General features: G+C 44.4%; 1 long non-coding RNA gene across 1 annotated transcript in view; it reads left to right on the plus strand.

Moving 5' to 3' along the window:
* The window catches only part of LOC111726455, an 18,379-nt gene extending 8,565 nt beyond the window's left edge, over positions 1 to 9,814 (plus strand). The window contains exon 4 of the long non-coding RNA XR_002774220.1: positions 8,582 to 9,814. This is a non-coding gene — a long non-coding RNA (uncharacterized LOC111726455). The remainder of the gene's footprint in view (positions 1 to 8,581) is intronic.
* Positions 9,815 to 10,864: the final 1,050 nt, after the last annotated feature.

Here is a 10,864-nt window from a genome sequence, read left to right on the forward strand (position 1 = left end):
CTGTGACCAGACCTCTGTGACACTCTGTGGTGATGTCCTGCAGTGGAGTCTGTGTCCAGACCTCTGTGGTGACGTCCTGTAGTGGAGTTTGTGTCCAGACCTCTGTGGTGACGTCCTGCAGTGAGGTCTGTGTGCAGACCTCTGTGACACTCTGTGGTGACGTCCTGCAGTGGAGTCTGTGTCCAGACCTCTGTGGTGACATCCTGCAGTAGAGTCTGTGCCCTGACACTCTGTGGTGACATCCTGTGGTGGAGGCTGTGTTCAGACACTCTGCGGTGACGTCCTGTAGCAGTCTAGGCATCCCGATGTGATACGGCTGTTGAACCCTTCCACTTGTTTAGATTAGGGGACTAAGACTCAGAGAGGATAAGTCATTTTCTTGAAGTCATTTAATAGAGCTGAAGCTCTGGACTCTTAACCCAGTGCTCTTTCTGCCACACCTCAGGGTTAGAATAACATGTGTTCCGGCCCCCCACCCACTCACCCTTCCTGAAGACCTCCTCATTCATCCATTCCATCCACATTCTTGATGTCTTCTACATGCCAGGGACAGATCGTCTAGAGACACTGTGATGGGTACCTACCCTCAAATAAAAACACAGCTGTGAAAAATCGTTCCAGAATAATAGAAGTACCAAGGACAATACCTGTTTTGAAAGTACTGACTCTACACTGTATTATCTAGAGATAGGCCTTCCAGACTTTTTCCTTTTTAAGTAAAGAAATAGGACAGAGCTTTGCTTGTTGGGATATTATTCAACTAACAACCCAAGTCCTTAGAAACACAGGCACAGACTGTAATACAGAGGGGAAAGGCCGTGTCCCCAAAGTAGCTATAACGAAGCCCAAGCACTAAATGTCACTCAGCCCCACAGAAGGTCTCTTTAGTTTCTTCTTGGTATTATTTATTCCATTTGACATATAATTCCAAGCAGATTTGAAGCAAAAAGTTAGTTGGTAACAGCCTGACAGCATGAAGAGGCAGCCATCATTTCTTCCTGATGGGACGGCCATTCGAATGGACAACTGGCCTAACGGTGGGGCAGCTGACGGAGAAACCGTGAAACTAGGAATGAAAGTACAATAATGTGGGGCCTTTTTGTTTCGGGGCAAAAAGGTCTATAAAGTATCTTCTGAGGGCATGTTGTGCTACGCACCACACTAATAACCAACAAAGATAAGTTGGTTTTGGTGAGCACCCACCCTGTGAGAGATGGTGCTGGGTATTTTCATAAATTATTTCTAAACTTTGGAGCTCTTCAAGGGAGGTGATGTAATCCCTGTTTTATCCATCAGGAAACTAAAGTTCAAAGAAGTCAGATGTTGTACCCAGGGTCATAAGACCTGAGATGAGTTCTAGGTGTGGTGATCGCACGCCAAGATTTGTGCTCTTGCCTTCATGCTCTGTGACTCAGAAGTGTCAGCAAGACCTGAGCAAGGAAGAAAATGATGCATCAGGCATGAAGTTCTCAGTGCAATAGAAGAAGGAGAATGGAATGCGTTTTAGAGATGCCAGCTGTACATGTGCGTACTACACAGACTAAGCTGGGAGATGCAAAAAGTCCCTCGATTAATCGGCATCACTGATAAATCAGGGATTAGTGAACATGCACATTTTTTGCAGAAAATTTAAGCCCCTTTTTGAGTTGTAACACTTAAAATGCTAATTGCTTCATGAAAATCATTCTAAAAGGTACCACCTGGTTTGGGCGCAGCTTGGAAATCCGTCATGACCCAACCGTCCAGGTTGCTTTGGGACACAGACCTGTAAGCAATTCAGCTGTAGGAAGGTGCAAACTAAGCCAGGTGGGAACCGAGAGAAGGAATAAATAAACCTTGCCTGGCAGATAAAATAAGTAAAATAGATCCCAATTTTAATATAGTCCTTGGTAACATAACATTAAAAATGTTCAGCTTTTTTTTTTCTTGATGAAAAACAGGCATCTGTGGAAAGTCACCACAAAACAGTCATCACTGTATGTGAGCAGTTCCTGCGATGGCCCAACGTGAACTGGTGTGGCCATTTAGTGAGTCAGCCTTTGGCTTCCGAGAGGTAGAGGGAACGTGAGCTGTTTTCCTGCAAGGAAAATAACAAGCTGATCTTCTAGGTTTATGTGGACTTGGGTGTGGTTGATATTTTTCTGTCATGTGTGTACATTTTCTGGATCTTGATAACAACTTTGTAGATGAAATGTCATTCTATTGCCTTTGATATGGAAGAAGGCAGACCAGAGAGGTTAAGTGGCTTCCCAAGGGAACACAGCTGACCAGTATCCTAATCAGAACTAGAATTTAGGTCTCTGGACTACTGGCTGGTCTCATTCTACGACAGCGTGCTATCTCCTACATAACGTGTCCTGTTTAAATTTCTGCTTATTCTTTTCTGCACTAGCCAGAAGTCAGACGCATTTCTGCACTTGCCTCTGGACACCACGCTGGACCTCAGGGTTAGGATGACATGCCATTGTTCAGTTCCATCCCGCCTACGCACGTTTCCTGAAGACCTCCTCATTCAGGTTCAATCCATGAACATTTTTGGCAACTTCAACATGCCAGCGACAGATTGTCTAGAGACACTGTGACAGGCACCTACCCCCCCAAACAAACAAAAAAATAAGAAAATAAAATTAAAACACCAAACACCTCATATTCCAGGAAGAAAAACAGGCACATGTACAATAAAGCATGTATAAAAGGCAGGCTGTGGTAAAGATTAGGCTGTAACAGAGACACAAACAAAATACCAAGGAATTGCAAAGGAGAGGCTGGTTCTGACTGGCCAGGCAAAGTGAGGACATGGAGGTGTCATACATCTCAGTTAGACCTTCCAGTGGAGTGTTTTACATTTTGACTTGCTCTGTATCAGTCAGCTATTGCTATGATAATGCTGCATAACAAAACCCTAAAATGTCAGAGCAAGCCACATTGAGGCTTACAATGGCAAATCTTCATTTCTTGCTTGTAGGCCTGTGGGTCCCTGGGGAAGGTCTGCATGACGCTACAGGCTGGGTTCAGGTAGCTCCCACATCTCTCCTCCAGGGCCCAGGCTGAAAGAGCAAGAGCCACCTGCTGACAATGTAGTCTTGTAATGGTACAGGAAAGGTATACAAGAGAGGACACCCATTTCTTTTTTCTTTTTCTTTTTTTGGAGACAGTCTCACTATGTCACCCTCAGTAGAATACCATGGCATCACAGCTCACAGCAACCTCAAACTCTTGGGCTTAAGCGATTCTCTTGCCTCAGCCTCCCAAGTAGCTGGGACTACAGGTGCCCACCACAATGCCTAGCGATTTTTTGTTGTTGTAGTTGTCATTGTTGTTTGGCAGGCCTGGGCCAGGTTCGAACCAGCCCACCCTGGTGTATGTGGCTGGCACCCTAACGGCTGAGCTCAGGCTCTGAGTCAGTTTCTTAATGGGAGACCCATCAATGCTTCATAAAGCCTCTGTTTGGAGCTGGAATACCTGTCACTTCTGCACACATTCCATTTTTCAAAGCAAGTGACACAGCCAAGCTCAAAGTCGGGAGAAGGCAATGTACATTAGCCAGAGAGAAGCCAGGAGGAAGGAAAACCGTGAGCAGATAACACAGCCTGTCACATGTTCTTCCTGCTTCTTGGGCTTTATCTACTCAGTGACTATGTGGTCTGAGAGCTCCCCTCCTTTCTGCGTGTGCCGCTGGCCGTGTTGAGAGGGGGTGGAGAAAGCAGGGTCGGTGACAGCAGTTTGCGGCACTGTAGCCCCTTTCACGTGCTCAAACACTGCCCTCGAAGGAGAAGCTTCTTCCATCTCTCCCCAGAAGTTAGCACAGCGTCAGACCCCGAGAGGGGACCCAAACTGTGTTTGTTAGATGAATGAATCAATGAAAGAATAAAAGTGCCGTCTCTACTGCTTTGATCTCCCTGACTCTAGACTGTGGTTCTGCCATCTTGACAGCTGGTATGTGGCAGGCCTCAGCCAGTTAACACAGGTATGGTCATGTAACTAAAACTGTGTAGTCACTGAAAGGGATGGTATCGATTTCGGTAAAATATAGCTCACATACTGTATACGTGAGGGAATTCCCTTTTTTGATCATTTTTATTTTCTAAGGTTTCTATAATGAGTGCGCATTTTTAAACAACAAAATGTAAAGGGCTAGGTGCCTGTTGCTTAGCCACATTAGGGCACCAGTCACACACACCAGGGCTGGTGGGTTCGAACCTGGCCTGGGCCTGCCAAACAACAATGATAACTACAACAACAACAAAAATAACCAGGCATTGTGGTGGGCACCTGTAGCTCCAGCTACTTGGGAAGCTGAGGCAAGAGAATTGCTTAAGCCCAAGAATTTGAGGTTGCTGTGAGCTGTGATACTACAGCACTCTACCGAAGGCAACACAGTGAGAGTCTGTCTCAAAAAAAATTTAAAAAACCAAAACAATGAAATATAAAGTTTTTTTAAAGATAAAATAAATGTACAGCATCATCTGTGAACATCTTCTAATTTTAGATGCAGTCTGGAAAACCAACATCCCTCATGGCGTGACATTTGTACTTTTGCTCTCTATGTCAATATACTCTAAAAGCAGATCAAAATCAGTAAATTGAGCTTCGACCTGAGTCTGTGCTCACATAAGAGGAATATAAAAATTAGCCCCCTAGCTGGCCTGTTGTATAGCACTCTGGGAGGCTGAGGTGGGGGGATCACTTTGAGCTCATAAGTTTGAGATCGGCCTGAGCAAGAGTGAGACTCCATCTCTACTAAAAAAAAAAAAAAAGCAGAAAAACTAGCCAGGTGTAGTGGTGGGCACCTGTACTAACTACTCAGGAGGCTGAAGCAAGAGGATCGCTTGAGCCCAAGAGTTTGAGGTTGCTCTGAGCTATGATGATGCCACAGCACTCTACCCAGGGTGACAGAGTGAGACTCTTGTCTTGAAAAAAACCCGAAAAACCAAAAACAAAAACTGAAAGCCACTTATGTTAAAAAACAAACAACCACAACAACAAAAAAACCAACAATCAGCTATTCGCTATTTTACTGAAGCAACCTGGGAATCAGGAGGCCTGGACAAGCCTCTCTCACCAATCTGCTGTTCTTCATTGGACAAATCACCCAACTGCTCAAAACCATGGTTTCTCCAAAGGAAAATGAAGTTGATTCCTGCCACACATTAGTTTAGGTAGGTGCCAAAAGACTGTGGTGTAATAATGATGTTCTCATGAAGAAACGGAGTAGAAAAGACAATAGATTTTACTCTCAAACAGATGGGATTGTCTTCTCTGACTAAAGGCAGTGTGCTTATGTTGAGGGCTAGCATTAACCAGCATCAGTGATCAGACGGTGCAGTGGCTGAGATGACGCAGCTGCACAAACAAAAAGACGAAAAATCTGTGATGACTCAGACAGAATGCAGACTTGGTTCTCCCCCCCACCCCCCGTACTGGCTCCCGCAGCCGGCCAGCAGGCAGCTGTCTCCCCTCTGCTAATTCAGGGACTCTCCTTCTCCCATTCTGTGGCCTCAGTGACCTGTTGGTAAAAAGGAAAAGAGAGAGTAGATCTTTGTCTTAAATAAATAAAAGCACAACACAAACAACAACAAAAAACCTTGGGCCCAGAAATACCAGTCACTTCTCACAGGCCTGTGGCTGCTTCTTAGTCAGACGGTTGTGCCTGATCAAGTGAAGCCAGAAAACCTAGTGCACTTCTGTGTCCAGGGAGAAGAGGAGAGAGACTCAAAGAAAACAGCTTGCAGTGTCTACCACAAATGCCTACTATGTGCCAGGCTTGGTGCTGGGCAATGAAGATACTGAGCTGAACAAGGTGCTTTTTCTGCCCCAAGGGAACTGGAAATCTAGTGGGTAAGACAACCATGTATGTCCAGGCGATCGTGGTTCAGTGTAGAAGGTACTCTCCCAAAGCATTGAAGGCAAGCTTGCCTGCAGCTGGTGGGTCATGCAGGGCCTTGATTACGTCCGTTTCCATAAATGTTTATTGAGCACTGCTGCGGCAGGCTCCTCTTATGTGTAGGTGGGTGGACATACAGCCCAGCCCTGCAGGCAACAGACCTGCAAACCGACAAGACCAGATGGATGACTACCACAGACCGGGGAGTGGAGAAACGTCTGGTCTGTGCACGGTGGGCGGACGCTCTGTGTGTGAGGTCGGCACACCCGGGCTTGCCTTCCGGCTTCGCCACTGTCAAAGTCATGGCGCGGCTTTGGGCACCTTTCCCCACCTTTCTGAACCTTTGTTCCTCATTTTAGATACAGGAATAAGAACTCCTAGTATGGTGGTCTATATAGTCTCAGGAACCAAAGTCCCTGGTTCTTTAAACTAACTTGGTAATGTTGGGAAATTCATCGAATCACGCAGGACTTCAGTTTCCTCATCTTCGAAATGGGGTGAACACAATACCACATTCACGTAGTTGGTAGGAACGTATGAGTTCAGAGGACAAAGTTCTCCCTGCTGTCCCTGAAGTCAGTGTCAGAACTTGTCACTGTCAACCTTACAGTTGCTGGGGGTGTCACCTGAGACAAAGTCAGTGCCTGGTAAACAGTAAGTGCTCAACTCATGATAATGACCATCATGACAAGTGACAAGCTGAGAAGAGGTTGTTGAGCAACCAGATGGAACGGCATGGGGCAAAACTTCCTGACCCCAAATGTGTTCCTCACCCATCCCAAGACAGATGAGGCAACAAGGCAGGGGCCCTCGGAGGGATGACGCTCCCAGCTGCAGGCTGGAGGCAGCTCGGGCAAGTAGGTTCACTTCCTATCTGCTTCTGCCATTGCTGAGGACTTTGAGAATATGCCATAAAATTTAGGTGAAGGTAGGCAGACATGAATGATGAATGATCTGTCCCAAGAATGCAGGAGGAAGGTCTCCCCAAGCACAGCATTCAATGGTTAGAGCTTCCAGAACCTTCCAAAATTCTGTCTCCTTTTATAGCACCCCCCAAGTCCAAAGTAATGAAATAAAAGCATGGTTATAGGTAAACACAATTACAGCACCCGGGTAGCTCCTTGGCAGGCAGGGGGTGTTTGAGAGCGTTGGCTGGGGTCTCATTTTCCATAATCGAGCCCAGCTCTGCTGTGATCACTATAGGATTATGACCTATGGGGCAAAGACAGTACCATATGTGATATTTCATTTTTGGGTAGCTGGGGGTAGTAAGGAACCAGTTGCAGTCAAGTGGATTAATCTCTCTAGCTATTCAAAAATGAAACTTCGTGTACAGCAATTTGTTGTTCCTTGCCCCCCCCCCAACACTGTAGCCTTTTCCGATTACTCTTTCAACAGAAAAATGGAGAGAAAGAAAAAGAAAACCTCATTGAAAAAATATTCTAACCTTTGCTAAATGTTGATATCTGTTCTGATTGTCAGTAAGAATGGCAAATATAACCCATAGATACGCAGCTTGGAGATCATGTTGTGGTTCTATTAGCCTCACGCTAGCTGATTATAAATCTTAAAAAATGGGATAAATAATCAAAGAGTTGGTACAGCATAGATTCTAGAGCCAATTTCATACAATTTAAATTATCAATTGGTATTCATCCAAACTCCAAGGAGTACCCTAATCAATCTCACTCAGCAGAATGACTCAAACAATTATTGTGCATTTAATAAATAGAAGTTAATGATTAAAAACACATTATTGAGAATGAAAGACTCTACATAGGTGGGTATAGACAAGTAACACAGCTGTTAGTCCTCCATAAATTTGTTTTTAATAACACTGATGTTTTGGTTGCATATAATAACTATTTCATTAAATCTAAATTAAACGCATGGTTAAGCATATTTAAAACATGCAAATGTCATAATGTGTTGCTAGTGTATTTCCTTATACGTTTCCACACAGTTCTAATAATTTTCCAAATTCAAATTGACTAAGTATGGGAAAGTCCCTGGTCATTTGTATGATATCTTTTTTCTGATATCATTAAGGGCTCCAGGAATTTAATTCCTCTGGCATCACCGGTCTCTCGGTGTGCAGGAAAGACAGCATGCTGATCTCCTGGAAAGAAATGCTTAAGGACCCAGCTGAAAAGGGAAAGATGCTTTTAAATAATAGCAAAAATATGCATCTTTCTTTTCTCAGAAAAAAGAAAGAAAAGAATCTAATACTAAAAAAGCTGTCTTGGAATAACAATCAAGACCGTGTTGCTGTGCACGGTTTTTCATTTATGGATAGCAGGAGACGCTAATATACTTGCCTGTGGCTTGTGCATTACTATTCTTAGCTATGCAGAAATGGGATGTGATTTACGGCAACACATTCTTTGTTGCTGTTCCAACATACCTATTGTCTTCCCCGCGTTCTGACTGGCTGGCTGGCTGGGAAAGGGGATGGTGCTGGACCACAGTCAATCATTATGGGTGTCTACAAATGGAGTAGGTGTGTGTGGCCTGGGACTGTTCAGCTTTGTATACCCAGCAAGCCAATCAGCGCGCAGGAAGAACAATCGCACAAGGTTTTACTGCTCTTTCCGTTTCTCCACTGATTCCCATTGCGGCTGATTATATCACAGAAGTTATATAAAAATCACATTAAATGCCAACTAAATCAAGACTTTTCATGCCTTTTTTTCAAAGCAATGAAATCCAGGACAAACACTATACTATGCATGAAGATCACCGCCTGGAGATCTGAGCTCCTCATTCCAGACGTCGTATTGGAAAATGGAACTGGAGAGAAGTGTGGTTTGTTCCTCCGGTTATTTTCTGTGGTGCTTGCACTGCTGTTTTGAAAGCTCACCGTGGGAGAGCTCAATTAAGAGCCTTCGTAATTTCCACCAGTTAACTTTGATTAAATAGGCTGTCTTGGAAGGGAATTCAGTAAATTTAGGCGATAAATAACCTACAGCGAGATTTCAGCTTTGGAATTTTTAAATATTAGTGCCTGGACAGGCCGTTTCTTTCAGAGGTCTGCACTTCACCAGCTGATTTGGAACGATCATGCTTTATTTTCTCTGAGCAGAGAGCACAGGTGAAAACTTCTACTGGTTGGAACAACAGGCCCCTTGTAGCATCTTTGGAACAAAAAAACATCCTTCCTTCTACCACTAGTTGGATTAACACAGTGTGAGGTTAGAGGTTCCCTTTCACCACGTTCTTTTAACTCATGGGTTATTAGCTGGCTTTTTAGGTCATATTAGTTGCCAAAGATTAGAAAAAAAGCGAAGAGCACTTTCCCCCGATGTGCTGCTTCTTAGACAAGGACTTCAAGATTTTTTTTTTTTTTTTTTTTAATAAATAAGCAAATTCTTGCCCACTGCACAAATGGGAAAACAATTTATCTTCAGCTCAGGACCAGTTAACCCAAGGAGTTGAACCCACTGGAGAAGATACCTGGCAATTGGCTGTTTACCCTACTCCTTTAGTGATATTTTTAAGGGGGGGGCTGAAAATTCAACAAAATCTGCTCCCGTCTACACTGCAGCTCCTGGTGATGAGTTTTAGTTTCCTGTAACTCAGGAAAGTTAAGTATTCCTCCAAATCTGTTTTTTGTTTTCTTTCCCTCTCTGTAAAATGGGCTTCAGAGCTCACCTTACGGGGATTTTCTCTAGGTCGACTGTGATTGTGCAATCAGGCACTTACACACACAGGGGTTGGCAAATGTAGAACGGTGCTCAGTAAATGTTGTCTTCATCCTGTTCCTATTAACACTTTTCTCAGGTGTATCTCCCTTGTTTAAAAAATGTGTCTGCGTAATAAAATCCGCTTACCTTTGCTGCTGCTCTTTGTGACTTTTTAAACCCTAACCCTAACACCAATTCATTCATTCTACCCAAGCATCAGTTCTGGGAGTTGGGTATAGAATTATTTCACTCTCCCTTGATTACCAAGGAGGGCGCCTAAGGCAGCGCCGATGCAGGTGTTGGAACTACACTCCTGATTCGTTCACTTTCTACCACATGAGAGGCTTTCAAACTTCTCTCCCCAGACAGTGGGGAAGGGGCAGGTCATGGTTTGCATCAGAATGCAAAAGGCGTTTTCTGTCCTGCGGAATACTATTGTGGAGGGGGCACAGAGCACGGGTTGGAAGTGGCAGCATTTACACACGCACTTGGCCTAAAAAAGAAACAAACAAGAAAAAACAGTATCAGCAGCATTCACACTTCTGAATATATTAGGTTTGTAAATCCAGGGTGCAAATTGTTTGTAGAATCTCAATTAAAGCCCTTATAATATTGTCATTTGTAATCAGTTCACTATGAAAACAGGACTTCCAGAGGGCACTAAAATCATTTGAACTTGCGATCTGTGATAGATTTGAATATTCAGATAAGGTCAGCGGTCAGAGCAGAGGCGACAGTTTCGGTCAATAAACAGGTTTAGTGAGACAAAATCTTTTTGTCTACAAGGGAATGGCTTGGAGAAATTGGTTCTCAGGGGGGAATCAAAAGATTAAATTCAGCTGCGTTGCCAATTTATTTGCAGGCCTAACAAGTGTGCGATGGAAATCTTTGGAGGGGGAGGTGCCTGCCCCGGGGAGAAGCCCCTGTTGACAGCATCAGAGGAGGCTCCCAGGCAGCTGTCCTGCCCAGCTGAGACTGAGCTTAATGGAGAGAGATTCATGGGGAGAGAGTAAGAGCTTCCCAGGGCTGGGGAGGTGCTCCCAGATTAAGCCAGTCCACGGGAGGGTGAACTATCTGGGCCGTGTTGTTTCACGTTCTTCCAGAGCCAGCTGTCCTCTGCCCTGCCCTTAAAATTGCTTTCTCTGGATGTCTCTCTAGCAAGACAGGAGAAGTTTCTGTCTGGGTCTCAGTACTAGGAAGCTTTGTGCTTCTCCAGTGCCTGTTTACCTTGCAGACTCTGTGAATCACATGATCCTTCCTCACATCATCTCCTTTCAGTCCCTGAAGCAAACAGGTC

The sequence above is a fragment of the Otolemur garnettii genome, unplaced genomic scaffold (genome assembly GCF_000181295.1).
Source record: "Otolemur garnettii isolate 467f Iridium unplaced genomic scaffold, OtoGar3 scaffold00066, whole genome shotgun sequence".
Classification (NCBI taxonomy): Eukaryota; Metazoa; Chordata; class Mammalia; order Primates; family Galagidae; genus Otolemur; species Otolemur garnettii.